Source organism: Macaca mulatta, chromosome 6, assembly GCF_049350105.2.
Source record: "Macaca mulatta isolate MMU2019108-1 chromosome 6, T2T-MMU8v2.0, whole genome shotgun sequence".
Taxonomy (NCBI): Eukaryota; Metazoa; Chordata; class Mammalia; order Primates; family Cercopithecidae; genus Macaca; species Macaca mulatta.
In genome coordinates, this window is record NC_133411.1 from 64,311,838 (window position 1) to 64,331,612 (window position 19,775).

Below are 19,775 nucleotides of genomic sequence, written 5' to 3' on the forward strand. Positions count from 1 at the left end.
GCTGGATGAGAGGCCCCAGTCAGCCAGCACCTCTAAATCAACAGAAGGGGTCACATGATTTATCGGGTGATGAGTGTTTGCTGGAAAGCATGTGGCGTGAGGTGACTGTCCAGTCAGAGGGAGTGGGGGAAAAAAGGCACAAACATGCAGCAGAAAACTCCTACTTGCTTTTGTTTTTAAGGGAAACTCTCTTCCTGTGAGGACAGTCCCTGGGAGGCCCTATCTGAACCAGGCGAGGAGGGATGCTGTGGTTTTATGTGGGGGACTGAGCTGGATGGGACAGCCTGGAAAGACACCAGTGATCTGGGAGCAGGCAACTGTCTCCTAGAAGAGTCTCTTTTCCAAATGTTCCCCCAGAGTCTTCTCAGATACTCCTGTTTAATGGGGTTTTTCCTTTAATCTGTTCGCGTTTTCTATTGGTAACCTGAAAAATATTTGCTTGATACTTGAGCCATCACTCACTTGACAGAAGAACCCACTTACACAAGGCTTTTGGGGTGGGAGGTGACAGAGGGAAGGGCTGGGGATGGAGGTGGAGAGGGTCAAGCTTGTAAGTTAAAAGGGAGAGTGGAAATGGCTGCATAGGCTCTGGTCAACTGCAGGGAAAGATTGTCTGGGCTGATTACAGTGATCATTGAACTGCTTTACCCAGTACTGACTTTCTAAAATTCCAAATGCTTAATATCCATTCTAAGGGGTCAACCACGATTGATGAATTTCAGCATAATGCTCAGATCTTTCCTACCGAGGACTGAAATGTCCTTATCTCTAAAATAACCTCTACAAATTAAGGAGAAAAATCAAAGAATGCCCAAAAGATAGGAACATACAATTCATAGAAAAGGAAATATAAATGGCTGTTAAAAACAAGAAAAGATGTTTGACTCCTGTGAAATCAATTTACAGTTATTTCAAAATAGATGAGTTTTAAAAGGTGGCTACTTTCACTCATAATGAAAGAAAAGCAAAAACTACATGAACTGGAAAGAAGTATAAAAGGGAGGTTACTGGGCTGTCAGTCCTGTCCTGTTTCTTGTCCTGGGTGCTGGTCACATTTATTTGTGAAGACATTGAGCTACACACTTAGGACCAACATACCTTTGTAAATATATTTCAATTTAAAAAATTTTTAAAGTACGTTGGAATTACATTTTTTACCTGAGAGAGTGTCAAAGATAAACATGATAACACATGATACTGAAATGGATGTAGAAAAATAGATACTCTCATAGATAAAACTTATAACGCAATATTGAAAAGGATGTGAAGAAATACACACTCTCATACATTGTTAACAGGAATATAAATGGTACAGTTTCTGTGGAGGGCAAATAGACAATATCTATCAAATATACCAATGCACATACCTTTTGACACAGCAATTCCGCTTCTAAAATTTCTCCTACTCACACATGTACAAAATGATATGAATACAATGTCATTCTGTAATGTAGTGTTGGTAATAGCAAAAGATGAGAAACAATCTAGATGTCCATTTTAAGGAGGCAGGTTAAATAAATCTTTGTAGTTCTATAAAATGGAACACTATACGACTGTAAAAGAGGAATTGGAAACTCTTGATGTTCTGCAGAATAATCTCCAAGATATATTGTTGCATTGAAAGAAAAGCAAAGTATAGAAAGAAAAGTGTATGTAGTATTCTATCATTTGAATAGGTAAAGGGAGAATTATATATATCCTCACTGACATATAAATAAACCATCTCTGGAAGAATATACAAGAAACTGGTAACATAGCTTTCAGGTGGGAGAACTGAACATTTGGGGGACAAGATTGGGAGGGAGACTTTTGCCATATTTCTTTTGAAACTTGAATTTTGAATTACACGAAGGTATAATCCAGTCCAAAAATAAATGACATTTAAAATCTTAAGCCTGGATTTTCTGTGCTATGTAATATCTTGACTTCTTAATTATTATTTGGATTCCACTTTCATATTTCTCTCTCTCTCATACACTTTGTCATAAACCATCCCATCGTCAATTACATCTGTGAAGAGTAGGAAAAATTCTACCTTATAAGATCTACACATCAATTATGATAAGACCTGACTTTAGAAATGTTTAACTAGGAAAATCACATGCCATCTAGAATGGAGAAAATCCGTTAATCTGCTTTGCTGACTTATCAGGCCCCACACCATGAACTACCATCACATGGCAAATCATGGACATTTTTCTCCCCTGTTCAGTATCACTTAGTAAGTAGCAGTACAGTCCATTAGCCTTTGGTCTGCCTTGGCTACTGTATCATTTTCTACTATTCCCACTTGCTTCCTGAATAGGCTCTTGTTTCCTCCTTTCTGGGTAGTCTGTTTATTCTCCCTCCATTGTGCTATCTCCTGCATCTCACTAATGAGCTTCATCCTGTTTTTGACAGACCATTCTCTGTTTTGACAAGGTAAAATTGATCAGTGAATTAAACACATGTGAAACATCTCCAAATACAAACCCACTACAGGGAAAGATTTAAATGCTGTCCGTTTCCTTGCTGATAATAACTTGGAAGGCAATTTTAATAGCCAGAGGATTCTGAATGGAGAGCTCTGTTTAAACTTTGTCTTCCATAAATAGAAACAAAGTGCAGACATCCTGCCTCTTAACTTGGCTTCTTTTGTCATCTGAAGCTTTCAGAAGTATGCTTTTATTTGTTTTCTTGATTTATCTCTTTCCTTCTACTGCAAATGAGACTACAGTTAGGGAGCACCCACAGCAGGCCTGGGGCTGAAAGGATCCCCTCCATTATCTGTCACTAGGAGACCCCCTGTGAGACCTTGGGCCACCCCTTAATATCTCACTGCCTTGTGAAGATGAGCCAGGTGAGTCTTCCATTTGAATTGCGAATTTGATCGCTTGACTCCAAAATGAGACATTCCATTCAACCAAATGGACATTCCTTATGAACCAGGCAGAGTGGGAGTTCAGGTAATTCAAAAACCTGAAATTGCATGTTTAAGTTTTGTCTCACAGACTCAAAAATATTCAGAAATAAAAAGATGTTAGAAATGATTTAGACTCAGAATTGATAACCTGAGGCTCATAGAAAGCTCTAGAGTGCACGAATGGACTCAAGGATTCTCTCAGTCCTGGTGGGCTAGGATATGCTGTGGTAACAAACACTTCGAGAATCTCAGTGGCTTCAAAGCAACAAAGCCTCATTTTTTACTCATACCACATGATAATACAGGGTTGGCTGGGACGGTGCTCCTGCACCATCAACATACTCACTCCTGGACATGATAGAAATGCAATATCGGGAATATTGCTGGCCTCAATGCAGAAGGAAAAGAGAGCTAAGCTCTTAATTCTTCAACACAGAAGGGGGGCCGTTTGCATCCCATTGGCCAATGCCTGAGTTCAGTGGGGGTAAAGAAGTATAGCCCTTCTGCCAGGAGGATAACTACACTGGAGAACTGTTTACTGTGAGGTCCACAAACCCTTAAAATTGTAGGCAGAATTATATGTGAGCAGACATATGTGCATGCTTCAGGGGAGTAATTCTGTAGCTTTCAGCCTCTTCCAAAAAGAGTCATTAACCATTCCTTCCCCACCCCTCACAATGTTAAGAACCAATGATTTTAGTCCAAATTCCTTATTTTACAGATGGAAGAACTTGAAAGCCAGATCTTTAAACGACTTGCCAAAAATCAAAACGATGTCCCCAAACTTGCCAAAACAACTGTTAATTGGGAGCAGAAGCAGCCCCTAAGACTGTATCAGGGAGAGGCCACCCTTTCAGGCACAGCAGAAGGCTCCAGCCTCCGCTTAACCAGCTCTCTGCATCCAAATTTAATTTAGAGAGGAAGAAAAGAGGTCATGGGAAGGGTCTTTGTTTCCTGTAGGTTTCAAATCCCAAATGGAGGTTGGAAACTGGTAGAGGATCCTCCTTGGAAACTTTTGAAAAATAACTTGTTTGAAAATATTTCAATGCCAAGAAAAACGTGACCCCTGGTCCCTGTCCCCTACTGTTCGCCTTTCCCTTCGGCCCTCTTTCCTTGTGTCAGGTAACCTGGGCTTCCATCGTATTCTTCCAGCTTCCTCATGTCTCAACTGAGCTTCCCGTTGGGGACCAACAAAAGACATTATCCTGGAAGAACTGTTTTTTCCATCTCTTTTCATAACTCCATTTCCTTTCCGGAAGAGCATGTGTTTTCCTTAATTCATTTCAGCTCCCTATCCTGCCTCCTCCCTTTTTTCCCCCACCTCCATCTCAGGCTGGAATATCACTCAGTTCTCAACCAGCGTGGCAATGTTTCATTTCGGCCTTCCAAACAAACAGAAGTTGATGAGTCTGCTCCTCTGATCCTCCAGGCATGAAGACCCTCTCCTTTGACCACTGCCACCAACACCAGGATGTATGAGAAAACTTGTCAGTTTATCTATGTTCTGGATTCTCTTTTCTCTTCCTCTTCACTCAATTAACTATTTTCTCAGCATCTCTCTCATTTGCTGTCCCTTTTCTATGATGTACTTTTGTCAGGCCATGGTGGGGGACCAGGAAAACCAAACATTATTTGTTTAACAGGTAGAAGTTATTGAATATCAGCATAGAAGGCGAAGATGAAATGAGACCAATAACTATGTGATGGCAGGAAGCCTAGAATTCAGGGACATCTGCCTTCAGGTTTTGTGGAGCCTGAAGAATTTGGGGACCTCAATAAGAAAAATAATTTAAAATTGCAAGAAGGTAGACAGGCATCAAAATAAAGATTTGTTTAGACATTAATTCAATTACAAGTGAATATGTGTTTATAATTCCTCATCCTTCCCTCCATATCAATCCCTCACTGGACATCAAGTATAAGGGAGGGGACACTGGAGTGGAAACAGACAGCAGTATTAGCCAAGTAAAGTAAAAATATACTGTATTTGCAAATTCGACAAAAACGCACAACCACATGAACACATAGCTAGGGCTTCTCCCAAGGTCTTGGGAAGGCACCCCTGTAAGTGAGTGGCCCTGAAGTGTAAGATTCGTTAAATTTGAGAGTCAGACTGTTGGAGACAGATAGAGCCGAAATATCTGGAAGGTGAATCAGGTCAAGAAGCCAGCAATCAGTACCTAAAGTCTCAGGCAAGATCCAATATTTACAATTTTTAAAGTCAGCACTAGTTTTTTCCACTTCCCCTTCCCTCCAATTTTTTTTTTTTTTTTTTTTTTTTTTTTTACTGCTAATGGCCTAATGCCCCAGGCCTCTAAGGACTTACATTTTGAACAAAAGGTAAGCCATTAAGGAACCCTTCCCAAATAAGTGATTTTCAGTGTCACCAATATTGAGAGGAGTGAAGATTTTTGGAGTTGGGGACATTGTGTCTTCTCTAGATTCCCTCCAATCACACCAGGGGCTCCTGGAAGCAGAATGGAGGGATAATGAGGTTTTCCATATGGAGTCCTGGACAGCCTTTAAGTGAATTAAGAGCATAGAGTATAAGAAAGGAAGGACAAATTGCATTCTTTGCATGTTCACTGAAGGCTGACCCTGAAAACACCTTATGATGCTTCCTCCCCACCACATACTCAGATTTATTCTACTCTGAATTATTACATGGATTTTCCCATTCATAAGGTAAAAAGATAGACACCCTCTCTCCCTTCCACTCAAGAATGGTTGAGAATGGGAAGAATTTTCTTAGAGAAAAATTCCAACCATTCCAATTCCAATTGTTGGAAGAATTTTGTTCAGCGAAAATGGTATAAAGGAAGAAAAAAAATAATTCTTCAAAGCCAGTACAGGAAAATACGAAAATGATACGTTTGGGTTAGGTATCTGTTACAACCTATGATTCTTTCTAATTCATGTTTTTTTTTTCTAAGTCCAATATCAGACTTTGGTTCTTATTTAGGGGAGACATCCTTTGGTACTTGTTCTTTAGAACTGTGCTTATCAACACTCTTCTCGAGCAGCAGGGACCTGTGTTCTTATTAGGGTACAAATGGGATGCTTGTTCCCACGTACGGTCGTGCACCCAAGCTCCTGCCCTTGCCCTATGGCCTGGCCCAATGCATATGGAGACTAAGTGGTCATATACCTATGATCTGACTATCAAAGTGGTCATATACCTATGATCTGACTATCAAAATCATAATCACTCCACCAGATAGCAACTTCCTCACTTCATAAGCTTTAGCATGTCTTCCTTCATAGCAAAAAGACATCATTTACAGGGGATTTCCAAATGTAGGTGATCCATTAACTCACTTAAAAACAGTCTCTTATTTCCAGGGCAATGGAAAGAGACTATTTTCTTCCAGTCTAAATATAGGCACAAATGAGAACTGAAACCACAGGGCTGATAACAATACTGTGGTTGATTCTTTTAAAGTCACTATCAGCAGGAAGAGCCAATGGGAGTGTTCAGTGAGGGAGTGGGGGTGGGAAAGGGTCAGAGAGACAAGAAAGCAACCAAGTCCCAAAGTCAAAAGCATCATTTGACTTTAATCCTGTTCTAGAAACTCTGGTTGACTTCTAAGTAAAGTCTGTTTTTATTTTGGAAGAAACTCACTCTTGTTTATTTGGGAAAATATTTCTATAAATTAGTTAAGTCAAACAATCTCTGAGTAATCCTAAAATTTTTGGTACTTGAATGGCTTATGAGAATATACAGGTGAAGAATGTATTAAAATAGAGATCTAAATACTAGACTTAGGAGTGACCAAGTCCTATTAATTGAAAAGACTGCTAGATCGGGGTGGGGTGGGGAGGGACTTTCTAGTATCCTGAAACTGGGAACAAAATCAGGGAAAAGAAGATAAAAATATCTTCTATATCACAAACAGAGTCCAAGGCTATGAACTAGACCCACTCTTCACCATTTGTCCTGGTGAGACAGTCAAATTGGAGTGGCTCTGAGTGAGGTGGCTGGTCCATGCTGCCTAAATATGGCTACAAAGGCATGACCTGAAACACCAGATGGGAATGTGCAGATGCGACCCAGGGATGATCACAGACTAGATGACCTTATAGACTGGAGGGTCCCGCGGAGCCCTAGGGTGGGGGCAAGACGAGAATCTGAACACAAATTCTGCCACTCACTAGCAGCAACACCTAAGACAATCACTGCATTGTTCTAGACTTCATTTCCTTTGCTTTCAAAGTAGAACCGAAATCATATGATTTGGGAAGGTCCTGAGGTTCTGACTGTAGTCAGACAGGTCCACAGATGGAAGGACATTTAATGCTTGGGTATTTGTGTTTGTACTATTAGACTGCTGGGTTGAGATGTTGTAGAAAACATCAGATTGCTAGTTGGGAGCCATTGTTACTGTGATTCCAGCTACCTACCCTAAATCCTTCTTGACTTCCCAGTGGGTATAAATACATAATAATTATGACTATTACCCATAAGGCCTCAGTCAACATTAGGTGTGTTAAATTGGCTGAGTTGTTGGACCAGAACACCTCTGAGGCTCTTTTTAACCAAGAATTTCTCATGATCCTAAGATTCTTTTTGGACAAAGTTTAAACAAGTTAAGATCAAGGTCTTTAGGAAAAAGGTATCTGTCTTTACTTCTCTTTCATATCCTTCTCTCCTTGTTTTAGAAAATTAGATTGTTTTGGGGATTGGTATGGGGCAAGAGGAAAAATGAGGAGTCTGGGCAGAGTTTTTGTGATGGGGGCCGAGATCTCCTAATTCCATGGAAGAAAGTGAGATGACTTGTTTAATGTGGAAAGGACTGAAGTTGTGGATTCAAGGATCAAGGACATATTTTCCCCTGGACTGTTTCTAGGCTGGAGGAGCTGCACAGGATTCAGAATTGAGGCTACAAGATAATCTGCTACAAAACTTTTATTTTCCCACCATCCAAAGCACACCACCCACCTCAAGGCAGGAACTCAGATGAAGCATATGATATTAATTCTCAAGGGATAAAACACTTTCCAGTATTGAAATTTGGAAAGCTTGAATACTTGAAGGTCACGTACTTTCTTGGTGGCAAAATGAGCTCTAGATCTCATCTTGTTATTAGTCTGCTAGGGCTGCCACAGCAAAACACCACAGATAGGCAGCTTACACAAGAGAGTACTTTTCACATAGTTGTGGAGGCTAGAAGTCCAAGATCAAGGTGTCAGCAGGGTTGGTTTCTGGTGAGGCTTTCCCCTTGGCTTGTTAATTCCCACCTTATTGCTGTGTTCTCACCTAGTCTTTCCTCTGCATGCATGCCCTCATGAGGTTTCTTCCCCTTTGACAAGGTATTCAGTTTTCTTGAAGAAGAGTGCCATCCTTATCACCTCATTCAAGCTTAATTACCTCCTTAAAGACTCTGTCTCTAAATAGAGTCCGACTAGGCATTAGAGCTTCAACATATGAACTTTGGTGAGACATAATTCAGGCCATAACACTCCCTAACTCCCCATCTAATGTTCTCTCCACAGCAACACACTACATGCCAACAGCAATGTGTGTGCAATGGGTGGTAGGAGAAAACTAATTTCATTATTAAGTTGTGAAAAATCAGTGTTTTAGAGAGATTTCAAATAATGATGGCACTCTTGGGTATTGAGAGGTATTTAATAGAGGGTAATAAATGAAAAAATAAAATGCTCTCTCTTGCTCTGATTTTAAGCCCACTTCAAGGATGCCTGGAGGGGTCATCTTTTGATATCAGCCAGAAGTTACAGACTTCAGTATTTCTACTAGGTGCTTTAGCCTGGATGAGAAGAGGCTGAGACAGGAAATTTTCCTATTTTATTTAACATTTTTAAAACTGTCATGAGAAAACAGGATTGGATGACAGATGGCAAGTATGTGACATATGCGACATCATTTTACCTTCTACCAGTGGCAGATGTTACTTACCAATCACGGCATTCACTGAACAGAGCTTCAGAATACACTCAGTGCAGTGCTTCAAATAGCATTTTTTTTTTTTTTAAGAAAGGGTATATGACTTTGGGAGGCTGAGGCAGGCGGATCATGAGGTCAAGAAATTGAGACCATCCTGGCCAACATGGTGAAACCCTGTCTCTATTAAAAATACAAAAATTAGCTGGGTGTGGTGGCATTTGCCTGTAGTCCCAGCTACTTGGGAGACTGAGACAGGAGAATTGCTTGAACCCAGGAGGCAGAGATTACAGTGAGCCGAGATTGTGCCACTGCACTCCAGCCTCCAGCCTGGCGACAGTGCGAGACTCCGTCTCAAAACAAAAAAAGGTATATGAGATGAAATAATGTTGCCAATAGCTAGCATTAATTGTGTGCCTACCAAGTCCTATACATTGTTTAAATTCTTTACATATATGAACCCATTTCTTCCTCATGACCACCCTATCAAGTAGGCACCAACAGAATTAACATTTTGCTGGTGGGGACAATGAGGCACTGGCACCCAGCAAAGAAGTGGAATAACTTGAATTTGAACTCAGGCCATCTGGCTCCAGAGCCAGAATGATCATTGCTATTCTGCTATACTGCTCTCTCTCACTCTAGGGGCAGTACTAGAGTTAATGGGGGCATATTGCAAAGAGTCAAATTAGGTCAAAAAAAGAAAATAACTTTTTTTTTTTTTTTTACAGTAGGATGGTTCCAATAATTGAATTGATAGTCACTTGTAATATTCATCTCCCTGTCACTGCAGACACCAAGCAGAGTTGTAGAGCTATCTGTTAGGGTTGTAGTGTAATTAGTTTCTGAGCTGGATAAAGAATGGAGTGAGTTGGGTTATGGCACTTCAACTTCCATTTGGCTCTAAAAGTCAAGGATTCCTTGACTTGAGCAAGGATTCCTTAACTTAAGCAGCGTGAGCAAAACTAGAAGGAACCACAAGTGACATCCTTCCTGATTCTTTTTTGCCATCTCCCTTACCCCCCAGCATTGTCAAGCAGAAAGAATGTCCAAAATTTGAATAAATCACACTGCATTTCAAAAATAGACACTCAATAGATGCCATCTAAAACTCGCACAGCCCCAGAATACAAACAGTAGTTGTGAAAAACTAAATTGAATTCTATCAAACTGTTGTTCCTTCATTAGTCTGAGCAGTCTTACTCCTCTTCTTATCACACTTTTCTGGGAAAGGGGACAAGTTACAGCAACAATAAAAGATAGGTAAGTTTATTAGCTGTCAATGAAGTTGACAATGTCTTCAAATATTAACTCTCTCTTTATCTTGCCTCAAGAATGGCATGCTTTGCAAGGCAAGCATCCTTCTCTGGAATGTGACCTTGGCCCTTCCTAGCAGCAGCAAAGAAAAATGCCATCCCTATGAGGTTACCATTTACTGATGGGAAAGAAAATTAATGACGCTTGCCAAATCATTGCAGATGAAACTCACATATGTCAAATACTGAGGAATCTTCTAATATGTTATGTGTCATTCCTTCCAAGATTTTTATCTGAACAGCTCTTCCACTCTTCTGAAAGTCTGTAGTATTACACTGTGAGCCAAGTGTGTGTGAATGGCCTGTGTCACTTGTACACAGCTCCTGTGACCTCCTGTTTCAAGACAGAGTTTGACCCTTTCCTTGGGCCAGCTCCAACCCAGACTATAGACTTACTTCCTAAATTTTTTTTTTTTTTTTTTTAGACGGAGTCTCGCTCTGTCGCCCAGGCTGGAGTGCATTGGCGTTATCTCGGCTCACTGCAACCTCCACCTCCCAGGTTCAAGCGATTCTCCTGCCTTAGCCTCCTGAGTAGCTGGGATTACAGGCGCGCACCACCATGCCTGGCTAATTTTTTTTTTTTTGTACTTTTAGTAGAGACAGGGTTTCACCATGTTGGTCAGGCTGGTCTCGAACTCCTGACCTCGTGATCCACCCACCTCAGCCTCCCAAAGTGCTGGGATTACAGGCTTGAGCCACCACTCCCGGCCCTTACTTCCTAAAACTTAAAGAACAAAACTCACAGAGGAGTCCCTTCTGATTGACTGGTGTACTTCAGAGGACCCACCCCTAGGATCAGCTTGAGTCCAAACTCCACTACTGAAGCAACACGTGGCACCTTGGGCAAGTCACTTAAGGCCTCCACCTCTCTGTCACTTATTTTCTGATACCTGGAATAGAGATAGTGACCATTGGTCTTGACTAAATCACACACACAAAAAAGTGAAGATAAAAGAAAACTCAGTAATACATAAAAGGCTGGTTAGAAACACAGGCATAACAGAGACGCAAGGGCAGTAGAGCACTCTTTCAGTGATTCACCTACAGAGGTGTATAAGCAAGAAGGATCAAAATCTGTCCCAGGATTTAATATACTAGACTATTGAAACTCGATGGCTAATTCCAGGTTTGAGTAATTATGAAAAAAATAGATGTATAGTTGTAGTGGGGGAAAAAGGCTTATGTTTTCATTTAATAGTTTTCCAAATGTATGTTCTGAGAAAGACTTAACAAATGGGTTTATAAGGATCAAGCAACCTGCTACTAGACCAATGTAAACCTCAACAACTAAATAGAAAAATAATGTTGTTTTGAAAGTTGGGTTTTAGATTTTAAGGAGATTTGGAGGGAATAATAAGAAAGATTGTTAGATAAACTTGTTTCCTGCTTAAGAAAAAATAGTTAAAAGTTAATATATGATGATAGAAATAAAAGAAGAATGACAGCTAACATTTCTGAGTACTTACATTCTAGGTGTTTACATCCTGTCTACTTACATTCTTTCTTTCCCTATTCTAGGCACTTTTCACGTATTAACTCATGTAGTCCTCATAGCAGCCTTCTAATGTAAGTATTATAACATTATTATCCCCGTTTTACAGATAAGGAAACTGAGGTAGTAATCATTTTCTTCTCACTCTTGTCAGCGATCAAACTTCATACTTAAGACCAGCCTGTGAGGTGTGTATTACACATCCTATATGTGGTTGGTTAATGAAACTGAGATTCAGCCACGTTCAGGTCATACAGTTGGCAACATCAGAATGTGACCCTAATCTCCTAACTTGAAGAATTTTCTCTCCTGAATTCAGATGCCACCCAGTTGAGCCAAAATAACGTGCTACAAGCCCTTTTCTAAAGACTTGCTGAAATTAGATGTCCTCTAATGCATTGTTTAGTGCCTTCATCCCACACTTTTCTTAGCAGGTCAGCTACATCTGGAAGTGTGTTCAGTCCTGGACCCTGCTCCAAGCAGGATTTCAGGGCAAGGGCAAGGGCATGGCGCTGGGCCAAAGGTCATTTCCCTTTTGAGACTCTTTGAGACTCTCCCCTTTCTTTATAGGTATCCAGTCACCACTGGGCCTTGAATTGTCCAGGCTACTATCCGGTTATTTCTTAAGGATAACTTTGGCCATCCAAAATAAATCACAGAGAAGTGACCAGTTAAAATAGTACATTGACAAATTACTATCATGGGTAATATGCGTCTTTTTTTTTTTTTCTCACATATTTTGCTAACTGAGAAAAGGTTGGTACCCCTTCGCTGGTTCTCTGGTCCAATCTGTTTGTGTTTCCAAGTTTTGTACTATTAGACTAATAAAAAAATAATGCTCAGAGACTTGTCAAACTTCTTCCTGTATTGAAGCTGACCACTGCACACCCCTGAGACAGTTGCTATGACCAGTGTTCACCTTGAGGTCATACAGTGCATGGGAACAGTTACATAAAAGCCAAAAGAGGGGCTCAGCATGAGGTCAGGAAGCAGCCACAAGCAGCAGCAATGATCAGCTCTTGCAGTTGTATTCCTGCAGCTCACATGCTCTGCATTTGGGCTGACTTACTCAAAGTTCACTCAAGTAAGCCATTGGATTGATCATGGAAATCAGGATTAATTCCCCTGCATGGGGCCTCTGGCCTCTTTCCATCAACATTTTTAGAAGGGTAAAATTTCATGTGTTTTTTTAAACTAATTTCTTCTAGTCTTTTCCCTTCATTCATCTATACTATTGCTTGATTGTAACCATAGTGTATATACAATGGTTTAACCCTGCTTTTTATTTACTTAGTGGCTTATCGTGGGCTTTTTTGTTATAGTTGTTTTCTACATAGCCTTCATAGTGACTGTTATTATTTGGCTGATCAGGCACCCATTTCTACTCCCCTGCTCCCTTGCTTATCTTCCATTATAGATTAAAACAAAACCCCAGTGTTTCTAAACGCCCTGGTGCCAGGAGTGCTCACGTACTAAAAGGCCAAGGAAACATGAAGAGACGTCTACTGAGAGACTTTAGAGAAGGATTTTATTTTCCAGATGAAAGGGACAGACAAAAAAGAAGGAGAGATGCTGAAATAACTCTTCTTTTCCTTTCTTTGTGCCTTGAATTGGGTCATCATGCCTGGAGTTTTGGCAGCCATATGGTAGTCACGAGGAGATAAGTGTGCAGACCAAATGCCAAGATGCTAGGGATGGCAGATGTAAATGTTAGAAAGTGTTTAGACTAACCCCAGGACCTCCCACCTCTGGACTTTTTGTTTTGCAACTAAGAAATGTCCTTATGGTATAAGCCTGTCAAGTATTCTGTTTCTTACAACGAAAAGCTTTCCTAACTGTTGTGGTCTTTGCAGTCATCATTTTAACTTTGTTCAAATATGCCTAGATCCTGCAAACCCTAGCAATAGCAGGCAGTTGGTGGAAGTATTTCATGGAACCTTCAGGTAGCTTTGGGGAGTGACCAGGGTGTAAGAAAGTTTGCTGGATGGCACAGGTTGCGTCTAGTTTAACTTTGCCCCCTTGCCTTTATTTCCTGGAAGCTGCCTAGTGGCTCAAGGCAGAGGGTCTTTTATCTACATTTTTCATGCCCCAAGAGTATCTCTGAGAGAATCCCTAAGTATCTGACCTACTCACATGAGGCTGACAAAGCATTAGGCTGAATTGTTAAAATTAGGCCAGGAGCTGGAAACCAGGCTGATTCTCTATAAAATTAAGAGGGTCTTTGGTAACTTGTCCTTTCTCCTTCAAACTTGTTTCCTCCGGTTTCCCCTTCTCCTAACTGCCTGTGTCTCAGCGCATATACTCTTTTAAGGCCTCTTCAAGTTCTGAACCTTTCCCTGCCCCCCTTGCTCATTCTGCATCCCTTTCATTCTCTTAACCAGCAGTCCCCGAGGAAAAAACAGCCTTTCCAAGGATGGCTTCTTTGGCCTCTTGGGCCCACGTGCTCAAAGAGTATAAATCCCAGGATCCAATAAGTTAAAGAAGGGTTGCCTACTGAATATGTCCTCTAGGAAATTCACTTTGTTCATCAGGATAGAGAAATCGTTAAATATCAATCAAGCCACTATTTCCCAAACATATATGACTTCCAATCCCTTATTCCATGTTAATATTCTGTATATGCAGGTTCTACCCATCATTGGGGGGGGGTGGAATATTGTGCTAAAGACACTCTGAAGTGACTGCTAATAGCCCCAACTCCAAATTCTCTAATTTTGCACACATTTCCCCAATCCTGTAGGCTAACCCCAAATTCTTTAGTCCTGCTTTTTAAGGTCCTCCACAGTATCTACAGTCTAGTTTGGAAGACTCATTTCCCATTATTCTTCTATATGAACTTTCTGCTTCAACAAAACTTTCCTATTCCTTGTTCCCTAAATAGTCTGTGTCCATTTGTGCCTCCCTATTTGCACACATATTCTTTGGGGGAGGGGTTTCTGAAATTTCATAAAGTGTCAAAAGTTCTTAGTCATTTAACATTGTATCTCTTGGGATGCTTTGTTGCAAGCAACAGAAATAGGCTCTACTTATTGAAAGGACACTGGGAAACTCAAAGAATTCCTAGAGTGTCCAGAGAAAAAGGCTTGAAGACTGTGCAGCCAGGAACAACACTGTAAATTCTGCTGCAGGATTCATTCATTGAGGACACCATAGCAGCCATACTGCGCCTGGACACTGCAGCTCAAACCATCTGCACTATCAAGTGTTCTTGGATGCTGATGCTAGAACCACTGGCCCTACTGCCTCTGGAAACTGGATGTAGCTGCCATGTTGTCTCAAATCCACCAGAATGGATTCTGCATGTTCCTTTCTTTATGTCACTAGCAGATTCAAAGACCATCTGATTGGTGGAACTTTGATCACATGTCCATATCTAATGAAAAGCGAGACTGAGAAGTCCAGTGTCTGGAATTTCAGCTTCTACAGGAGGAGCTGGGCTCTGTCACATGAAAGGATTTCCTGAAGAGAGGAAGAAGTTTCAGATGATGAGTGGTCAAAAAGAATGAAAATTGTCTATATTGTTATGTCATGGATTATTGAGAAACACAAGAGAAAGACTTTTTTAATGCCCCCAAAGGAGTTTACAGTCTAGCTAAGTAGACAAGATAAACAGATGAGATGATTTAAAAATAAGATAACATATAATAATAATAATGTAATAAATAAGAATTGCTTAATTAAAAGATACTAACATTATGTTGAACATAATCAACAGAGTTAGAGAAAGTATATTTATATGTTACAGCTCCAAGCCACTGCTTTTCCAACAGATGTTTTTCTAGGGCGAAATTTATGTAAACAAGTCCTGTTTGCACCTAGAATATTTCCACACATCCACCCAGCTTCATTTTCCAAGCTTATTTGCACAAAGGCAAGCTCCTTGATTGCCCAACAAGATGCATGGTGCTCAGGACTGAGCCATCTGTAATTAAAATAATAATAATAAATACATATATATGAGACAGATATTAAGTCTGAAGAATCAGAAACAATGGCATGAAATTGGTAATTGGGTATAGGTTTTGACCTGGAGTCAGAGGGAAAGAGAATGAGCGAGCCTGGAGTTCTGGGAAATCCATCATCACTCTTCTGCATTGTGTGGTCACTTCTGTCCCTGGGGAAGGGCAGTGCTAAGCCACGCCGTGGTAAAGGCCTATGCAGAGCCAAGAGTTGAGTGCTTTTCCTATGCTGTGTCAAGGTCACTGCTGCACAGGGCATTTGAGAGCTCCGCTCCTGCAGTCAGCCAATGGCCACTCAGGATTAACAGTGAATGCTGTGTGGGCAGAGTTGGAAAAAAATGGGTCACTTGGCTGGTTATGGGATATAGAAGGCCAACAGCCAGGGCCTCCACCCATAACAGCCATCCAGTCCCAGGGCCCTGCTGCTCCTCCACCTTTCTCTTTCACGCCATGCAGCTCTCTGCATCACATTCTCCACCTTTCTAGGTGTCAATATGGCCTCCAGAAAGAGGGTGAAAGTGAAAACAAAACTAGGGGGAAGGAATTAGGAGACAGCTTCACTCCTCCAAGAAGGAAAGGGATTATGCAATATGGTAGAAACTGATTCAATAGCTTTCTCTAGCTATTATCTGGGTGATCTTTGGCAAGTGAATTTTCCCTTCAAATCATCATCAGTAAAATGGGATGATATGAGACAACTCATATGAAATTATAGCATACTAAAAAGAACAACTACTTACAACTAGGTTAGTTCAAAAACTATATTCTTCAGTCCTAAGTGATACTTAGGAATGATTGCAACTCAAGCTGCTGGTGACGACAGCCGATAATCTTCTGCTGTGGCTCTTGGCTTTGTTTGCATCCAAGAAGGTTCTTAAAGAAAAACTCTTCTATGTTCAGATTGGTTGGTGTAATCAGAACACAGGCATCGAGAGGAGCTCTCATCCAGCCTGGTCATCCACCCCACCTGCTTGGATTCTCTTTTCCATATCATGTGTGCATGCATGCACGCACACACACACAGACACACACACACTCACACTCCCATCCACACACCCCTGAGAAATGCATAAAGTGTAATAATGAAGTAATGACTAATGCCTAACAAGGGCAGTATGTAAAATGTCGTGTCAGTAGTGGACCTAGACTCCCAGGTTTGGAAATCCTGACTCTGCAGTTTGCTCGCTGTATGACCTTAGACACATTCCTCAACCTCTCAGTCCCTCAGTAGGACAATAATAGTATCTACTACATAGGACGTTGTGAGGACTACGTGGGTTGATACACATAAAGCGCTTAAGGTAGGAACCAGCACGCAGTCATCACTCAATAACATTAGCTATTATAATTTTTAATATTTTCATACATCTAATTGAGTGCAGTTGTATTCAAAGCATCAATAAGAAGAGGAAAAATGGATCGTGCAAATGTTTTGTGTGCTGTGTCTTCTATATACATGACTTTATTGAATCCTTACCTTAACCTGAAGCTCAGGGCTATTGTTATTCTGAGGTTGATGTCCAGACAAGTAACATGTCCAAGGGCTGGAAAATGGGGAGCTGACATTCAAACCCAGGTGCTCCTGGCCCTGTGCTCCCACAATGCCATGCTTTCCCTCCTCTGGGACCTGCTACCATCACTTGAAATAGTCAAAATTCTTCTTTGGGAATTTCCTTCAGAACTTGATGATTGTGTTCAGGATTTCCTGAGCACTGGCAAAACTTCTTCTTTTCAAAAATACATTATCAGCATTTTTAAAAAGTCATTTATTGTCAGGATGAATAACTCAATTGGGTAATACTCTTTTGGGCTAAAATTAAGGTATGATTAATGTTTTTAGGGGGCTGGTAAACCAGTTCTGGAAACAATTCCAAGAGTAAAAGTTCTGAAATATTTTTGGAAAACTCAGTATCCCGGGAAAACTGCATTTCCCAGCCCTCATTTGGCTATGTTGGCTCTGACACGCTTCTCTAGATGGGTTTTTTAACAGCTTGGTTGTTCCTCGAATATGTAAAAGGACACAGATTAAGACTGTTTGCTATGGTTTGGATACTTGACCTCTCCACACCACGTGCAGAAATCTGATCCCCAATGTGAGAGGAGGGGCAAATGGAGGGCGTTTGTGTCAGGAAGGCAGATCTCTCATGAGGAGATTAATGCCCTCCCTTGGAGGTAAGTGAGTTCTCGCTCTATTAGATCCTAGCTAGATAGAGCTGGTTGTTAGAAAAATCCTGGCACCTTCCCCTGTCTCTGGCTTCCTGTCTAGCCCTGTGATCTCTGCGCATGCTGGCTCCCCTTCCCCTTCCCCCATGAGTGGAAGCAGCCTGAGGCCTTCACCAAAAGCAGGTGCTGGTGCCATGCAGGTGTGCAGCCTGCAGAACCAGGAGCCAAGTAGCCTCTTTTTTTTATAAATTCCCCAGCCTCTGGTATTCCTTGCCAGCAACACAGGTGAATGGAAACACTATCTGAGCATAATTATGAGTTGTGTTTGGGGCCTGTGGTAGGATGTGAGGGTTGGCATTCCCTGCTCTTTGCCTGTCTTTCTACAGCGATGTTCTCCTCCATGGTCCCTGGAATATTCTTGTGTCTCCAGGCCCCGCAAAACCCAGAACCATTTTGGAGGACAGCATGACAGAGGAAGACGAATGGCATCAAGAGAGGCACTGTACATGCATTATTTCATTTATCCTCAGAACAGCCTGTTTCGCTGGGGGAAACTAGGCCCAGAGTGGGTCCAGAACCTACTCCAGGTCACACAGCAGGGCAGAACAGAAGCAGGGTTGGCACGTGCCTCTAGATTCCACTTTACCTGTGGCCAGAGCAGCATTCTGGCCACCCCAGGCCGGAGCACCTCCCTGCTGAGCCCTTTTAAGTAGCCTAGATTCCAAGGCAGAGCAGTGTAGGCGGGGGTGTAATTAAGTCATTAAGCTGACTGCTCGGCAGGATGAGGCTTTCTGGCCCACCTGTTCCTGGCTTCAGTAGCACGGATAGTTCCCGGAGATCATCCTCTTTGTGCAAGTGTTTGACTCAGTGGTCTGTACTGGAATTAGATGGATCCCTTTGCCACCACCTCTGGCCTCTAGGGCTTGTTCTTTGGAGGCCCAGCCTTCGCATGCTTCACCTCCAGAGTAGGCTGCCAGAGAGAAGCTGCTAGCTCTGTTGGTGCCCTTGACACGGCCATCCGCATTAACTTCAAGCACTGCCAAATTGGCAGGTTAAACAGGGAACCATCAACTTTTCAAATTCTGTGTTTATCTTACATTTTATCTACCCCAGAACTCATCTCCAAAAAATGGGGAAAGAGAGATAAAGGGGATGATAGAAAAACAAGGTAGCTGAACTTGTACTTTAATTGAAAAAAAAAATTATAATAACTCTAAGCAAAAAATACTTGTAGACAAAAGCACATGTTCAAAAAAACAAAGTGATCAAAACCATATTAACTTTATGTTTTTTCTCTTCCCACCTAACCTCCAGATCCTTGACTTGTTTCATCCTACTGGCCCTTTTCAAATTATACTGTGATAATTCAGCTGTTAAAAGAGGAGTTTTGAAGTCATGAAGTCGTGAAGTCCTGTTAAGATGTGACTCGAGGAAAATCCACGGTAGGGAGAAAAATTAAACTCCTCCACCACTGTGGGGAACTTGGCTCTCCAAGGAGACATTGTTTTAAAACCAAGAACAAGCCAGAGATGACCAAGATTAGGTTTTATTCTTTGCTTCTCAAATCTTGATCCTAATCCATTAGAGCTAATTTTGCCTGATTCCTTTTCTGTATGCTCTGGACTTGGGTGGGTTTCTCTTAGATGGAGGAAGAGTCAAGAAATGGGTTATGGGGAGGGAGAAAGGGACTGATTTCATTAAACTGCCAAAAATAGGTTTATGCCAGTAATAGCACTTGCTTCTACATGATGCAAACTTGCTTCTACATGCAGAATAATCATCTGTATGGGAAGTTGCTTATGAAGATGATGACATTTAAGAGTTTGGCATCACAGCAGTTTTACCTTTGATCTTGGAAAACTGCCCAGAATAACTAAGTCATTCACAATCTGCCTTGCTTGCCATTTTAATTATTTTGAGGGTTGAGGGGGCACTTTCTTCTTCATTGTGCATTACCAGAGGCCTACTTTCTGGTCTAAAAGAAGCAAAATAGGTGAGTCTCACACTCGGTGATTAAACAACACAAGCTTTGCTATACAGT

At 41.3% G+C, this 19,775-nt stretch overlaps 1 long non-coding RNA gene across 2 annotated transcripts in view; it reads right to left on the minus strand.

Annotated features, from left to right (window-relative positions):
• Nucleotides 1-19,775, minus strand: part of LOC144341424 (uncharacterized) — a 127,539-nt gene that overhangs the window by 38,285 nt on the left and 69,479 nt on the right. The window contains exon 4 of one of the 2 annotated variants that reach the window (XR_013418346.1): nt 13,144-13,300. The exons of the other annotated variant lie outside the window; for it this stretch is intronic. This is a non-coding gene — a long non-coding RNA (uncharacterized LOC144341424). Of the gene's footprint in view, nt 1-13,143; nt 13,301-19,775 lie in introns of those variants that run through there. 2 annotated transcript variants of the gene reach the window in all.